Below are 6,028 nucleotides of genomic sequence, written 5' to 3'. Positions count from 1 at the left end.
TTCAGATTTTTTTTGGAACTAGAACTCCAGCAATTACCAGCTATCATAGACAATGATGTGGGATGATGGGAACTGTAGCCCAAAATATGTAGGAGGTTGCCTATATATTTGGGGGATACTAAGTGGACAAGTTTTGTAAGTATGGGAGCTTCAAACCAACAGGCCTTCCTGTGAAGCCTTTGTAGTGACTGTGGAAAACCAAAAATTAGTTTGATTAATATGAGTGGTGTATCAATCATCTCCATACTACTAAGTAGCCATGAACATTTGTTTCTAAAACCCAGGAAGCATTTGAACAAAGCTGCCTGCCCTGTAAAACACAGTAAAAATACAGCTTTTTAAAATACATATATATATATTTGCTGCAATTCCTTGGTTCAGCTGTATGCTTGATGCAAAAGCCATGAGCCTCATTCTCAAATGTGAGGTAAAATAATTGTTGTTACTTCTCTGGATCTTGGAAGCTCTTAAGTAACTAGCATATAGCAACATGCTTGTGGCAGATCCCTCCAGCCACTGGATGTCACACAAACACAGATGAAAGGATACCCCTGCACAGCAACCAATACAGTTGTGGAACTATATAAATAAGCAGAAGATTAGGTATTAACTTTAGACTTACTGGAAATGCCTAACCAACTTCAGTGATTACAAAATCATTAACTATGACTGAATAATAAGTAAAGAATGTCATTTATGTAGAAGTTTGAGAAAACAGGAGAGTAGATTTGAGTTAGGTCTAGACATGTCCCTGCTGCCAGGGAAACTGACATGCAGGGTGTCGGTCACGCTGGGTGTTGGATAGAAGGGCATTGCATGAGCCCATCCATCTGAATTTTTCCTCAAGCTGCTGATATGATCTTATCTGCTGGTGAGGTTATTCATTATTAATTATTCTTAATTATATCTTATATTTAAGTTTTGCCTTTTGTTAAGGCAGTGTCCACAGCTCTCTTCCCTCCATTTTGTCTTCACAACGAGCCTATGAGTTACCTCAGGCTGAGGGAGAGTAATGGGCCGAAATACATTCCAAGGATAAGTGAAGATTTGTGACCGGGGTCTCCCAGGTCACTGTCCACACTTGGAATCATTACAGCATGCTGGTTCTCACTAGTATAGCACACTGGTTCTCTTTATTGTCCTGAGCCTATCGGGCTTGTAATTCAGCACATTGGGGAGACCAGGTTGGGGAAAGGTAGTTTTTGTACATGGGATGGCTCTTCCAATATTTCCAAACTCCATGTATGTATTGTTCTAGTTTGCATCATCAGGCTAACCCTGGAGTACTCAAGAATCCATGCTGGTCACCTCATGCTCTGGTCAAATCATAATAAAGCAGCTTGTAGGAGAGGGATTTGATGTCATTGCTGGATATTTTCCCTGTAGAGGACTCTGTAGATTGCATAAAGCTGACCCAAGATTCTCTGTATACCAAGAGCCCAAGGAAACAAAGATACAGTATCAGATTTCAGAGACAATAGATTCATATACCGTGGTACCTCGTTTAACGGGCACTCCGTTTGAGGACGAAATAGCTAGACGTTGATGTTTTTGCAATCGCAAAAGCGATCACAAAATGATGCTCCCTATGGAGGAATTTCGCTTTGCGATGATCGGTTCCCTGCTTTGGGAACCAATCATCGCAAAGCGATGATTTTTGGCCAGCTGATCGGCGGTTTCAAAATGGCTGCCGGGTAAACAAAATGGCCGCCCACTCTTTTCTGGCATGGATTCCTCGCTGCACAGGCAGCGAAAATGCCCGCGCTATGGAGGATCTTCGCTGGACGGTGAGTTTCAAGCCCTTAGGAATGCATTAATCGGGTTTTAATGCATTTCTATGGGCTTTTTAAAATCGCATTACAATGTTTTCGTTTTACAGCGATTTCGCTGGAGCGAATTAATGTCGTAATATGAGGCACCACTGTACTGTATTCTGTATTGACTTTGTATGGGAGCCAACTTCTTGGAATCAATATCCAATCCTATCTTAAATTAAGAGGAAATACTTAGCAAGAAACTATGTCTCTGATAAGACAGTATTGTATCTGGTGCCTACAATTACATGACTTAAAATAAAGGGTCAAAATAGATGTTAAGGAGAAGGCAATGCATAACGCCAAGGGAGGCCCAGAAGGAAAAAACAAGAAACCAGGCCTTCTCAGCGGTGGCTCCTCATCTTTGGAATAGCTCCCTCCTGAGATTTGCATGCCCCCTTCCCTGGGCATCTTCAAATGCGAATTGAAAACCTGGCTGTTTAAGCAAGCCTTTCCTCCATCCACTGTCTGATTTTGTTTCTTGTGTTTTCTCCCATCCTGGATCATTGTGTTTTTTAGTAATATATTGTTATGATTTTAAATTGTAATTTGTTATATGATATGTTGTTACCCGCCCAGAGTGGTATGATATACCAGATGGGCGGGATATAAATCAAATCAAATAAATAAATAAATAAATAAAATGGGCTGGCTATAAATGTAATAAATAAAAATAAATAAATATTCCCAATTATTAACCTGGTTTCCGTCCCACAACAGGATTTCCTTAGAGGTACATGCCTCAGTGATCAGACTTGTAAATAAAGTGCAGACAGAACAAAGCACACTAAATACAAGATATGTAGATGAGGAACATCACATGTAATATATTGTACATCTTTTACCACTAGATGGAGTACAGTGGCTTAGTGATGTTAATTCGTACAGAAAAAATTGCTGCTAAGTGATAACATCGCTAAGCGAAAATAAAAAGCCCATAGAAACACATTAAAATGCAATTAATGCGTTCCTATGGGCTTAAAACTCACCTTTAAGCGAAGATCCTCCATAGCGCCGCCATTTTCGGTGCCTCTAAAGTGAGGAATCCGTGCCTGAAAACAGCGGGCGGCCATTTTGTTTACCTGGCGGCCATTTTTAAACCGCCGATCAGCTGGCCGAAAATGGGGGCTATGCGATGATCGCTTCCCTGCGATCATCGCAAAGTGAAATTTCCCCATAGGGAACATCGCAAAGCGATCGCTTTTGCGATCACAAAAACAGCATTACTAAGCGATTTCATCGCTATACGGAGCAATCGCTATGCGAGGCACCACTGTACCTTTAAAAAAAAGAGCTAGGCCTTTGATCCAAGGGACCTAAAGAGAGCGAAAGGAAGTGACCTCAGACCCAAGAATATGTGTTTATACAAAAGGAAGTAACAAACCGGCCAAGACAGAGAAAATATACCAGAAAATCCTAACAAGCCATCGTCTCTTATAGGCACATAGCTCTTGGAAACAATAGACCAGGTGTTTATATTCACTAAAATAAACCACAGAAGGACTCAACCTGCCATTTTTAAATTTATTTATTTATTTATTTATTTATTTATTTATTTATTTATTTATTTATACATACATACATACATACATACATACATACATACATACATACATACATACATACATACATACATACATACATACATACATACATACATACATACATACATACATACATACATACATACATACATACATACATACATACCCTGCCCATCTAGACTGAAGTCTAGTCTGGGTGGCTAACAATGTCATTACATTTGTATAGTCTGAGCTCAGAATCTTTAACCTTTATTCTTACAAATGTGTGCCCTGGCGGTGGATTACTCAATGTTGAGGGAAAGTCATGCTCTTCTTCATAACATATTCCATAGCACAGCTGGTTTTGAAAGCAACTTCTGAGCTCTGCCCTAGTGAACTCTGTCACAAATGAAAGCCCGTCTATAGTCTTCTGGGTGGTTTCTTCTAACTTTCTGAGAAAGTTGCATCTGGGTTTGTGATTAAGTTGGATCCATATGCAATGACAACATATTCAACTAGTCAAATGCCTTTCACTTTGGAAACAAAATGGAAGTAGCCCAAAATGTCATCATGTGTTTTTTTAACATAGTAGATGCATGTGGGGGGTGAGGATTTTTAACTACTCAGAAACATAGGGCGAAAACAAAAATAAAGAGAAGAAATGTGTTGTGGCACATTAAAGACTAATTGCTATGTTTTAATGTGAGCTTTAGTGCACAAATCCACTTCATCAGACATCAGAGTGGGATATAGGGTGAAATCTAGTGAAATCTAGGGGTTTGTAAATTTAAGGAGTTCATAAAAATGGCCTTGGGTACTGATGGAACTTGTAAAATTTTGAGTATTGGTTGAGGAGAAAAAGTTATATTGGTGTTAGAGGAAAAAGGGGAGTCTGATAAAGTCCTGGTAGCTTCTAATAAGCTACTGGTAGCGTATGTACAATACAGGGTTGAAAAAACAAATTCAAAGGCAGGACTATATTCTTAGCAGATCTGGCAACACATTGTCGTGTTTTCTTGCAGGTCCCATTTGTTCATCTCCATTACTAGCTGCACGACAGTGTCATTGAAGCAACCAACATGAATTTGACACAACTCCGGGAGGCAGTGGAAGATAGGAGAGCCTGGCGTGCTCTGGTCCATGGGGTCACAAAGAGTCGGAAACGACTAAATGACTAAACACACACAGCTGCACTACATATAGACTAGCTATATTATCAACCCTCATTATATTTGTGCAAAGCACTTTTGTCATACTATTTCTAATATATTAAGAATTGTTTTAACCTAAGCATAAAACTGAATTGCTGGTTTTTTTAAAAGTCAAATTGTAAGTACAATTCCAAGTTTTGGTGCTTGCTTTTAAAACCTACTTGTTGTTTGATCTGGATCCCTAAACTCTATTACCTCTATAGTCTCAGGAAAATAATTTTTTATTCTTCAGTGTTTTCTAACTTTTTAAAAAGATGCATTGGCGCTTGCTTTGATAGCTGCTTTATTTTGTTGACAATCTTATTCTGCAAGAAAATCCTAAACAAAACACAAACATCTAAAATTGTATTCAAAAGGATTGATAAACACAAGCTGAACATTCATCTGTTATTCTTAAATGCATATCTAACATCACGATTATATTATCTTGAACGAGTGTTCTTGTTTTTATATGTTGCTTATAAAGTACCTTAAGAATCATTGAAAGATGGTACAGATAATCCCAGAAGAACAATTAATAGCAGAGCCATCACTGCTATTAAGCAAAGCAAGACAGGTGACCTGTCAGATAAGATTTAGGTGTTACAGATTTGGCAGCAGACTCCGGAGACTGGGGTTCAAACTTGGTTCCCACTTGGCCATTGAAACTCAGTGAGGGAGTGGAACTGGTAAAACCATTCCTTAAATATCCCGCTTCCCTTGAAAGCTCTGTTCAGGTTGCTACAGTATAAATCAGTTTCAACTTGACAGCACATAACTAACAGTTCTAGAAGGTGTCGTCCTGCCCTGGCAGCTTGGGTTCATAGTCTGGGAGGGCTCCAGACTCTGCCCAGTCACTGGACTCCCAGCTGGCACCAGTGATGAGAACTGCCTTTGCACAACTCTGCTTAGTGCACCAGCTACAAACTTTCCTGAGTTTACTTGACTTAACAACAATCATCCATGCCTTAGTTAATTTACATCTTGACTACTGCAATATGCTCCATGTGGGGCTAAATGTGAAGAAGGTTCAGTTGAGTCCACTTCAATTGGTGCAATGTGTGGTGGCTACGGAGGCTGTTAACTGGAGCACAGTATCATGGTTATATGACCCCAATACTGAAAGACCTGCACAGATTACTGATTGCTTACCAGGCCAAATTCAAGGCATTTTAACATTTAATGCCCTAAATGGCATGGGGCCTGGCTATCTAAGAGTCTGCTTGTTTCATTATGAGCCTGTCTAGACGTACAGATCTTCAGGAGAGGCCCTCTTAAAACCAACAGTTTTAGAAGCTTGCTTAACAAGCACACAGGAGAGAGTCCTGTCCCTTGTGACTTCTGGACTATGGAATGTACTCTCTTCTGAGTTGTGATCTGTTTCCATTCTGATTGATTTTAAGAAGGGAGTGAAGACATGTCTTTTTAGACTGGCATATGATGTCTTACTGGCCATGCTGTTTTTTAAATCTGTTTCCTTTGCTGACTCTAATGGTAGTGG

At 39.6% G+C, this 6,028-nt stretch overlaps 1 long non-coding RNA gene across 1 annotated transcript; it reads left to right on the top strand.

Annotated features, from left to right (window-relative positions):
- The first annotated feature begins 710 nt into the window (after positions 1-710).
- On the top strand, positions 711-4,980 carry LOC140705924 (uncharacterized). Its single transcript, XR_012085551.2, has 2 exons — positions 711-871; positions 4,360-4,980. It is a non-coding gene; the product is annotated as an uncharacterized LOC140705924 (long non-coding RNA).
- The last annotated feature ends 1,048 nt before the right edge of the window (positions 4,981-6,028 follow it).

This window comes from Pogona vitticeps, chromosome 3 (assembly GCF_051106095.1).
Source record: "Pogona vitticeps strain Pit_001003342236 chromosome 3, PviZW2.1, whole genome shotgun sequence".
Lineage (NCBI taxonomy): Eukaryota > Metazoa > Chordata > Lepidosauria > Squamata > Agamidae > Pogona > Pogona vitticeps.
Note: the sequence above shows the minus strand (reverse complement) of the source record. Positions and strands in the feature narration are given on the sequence as shown.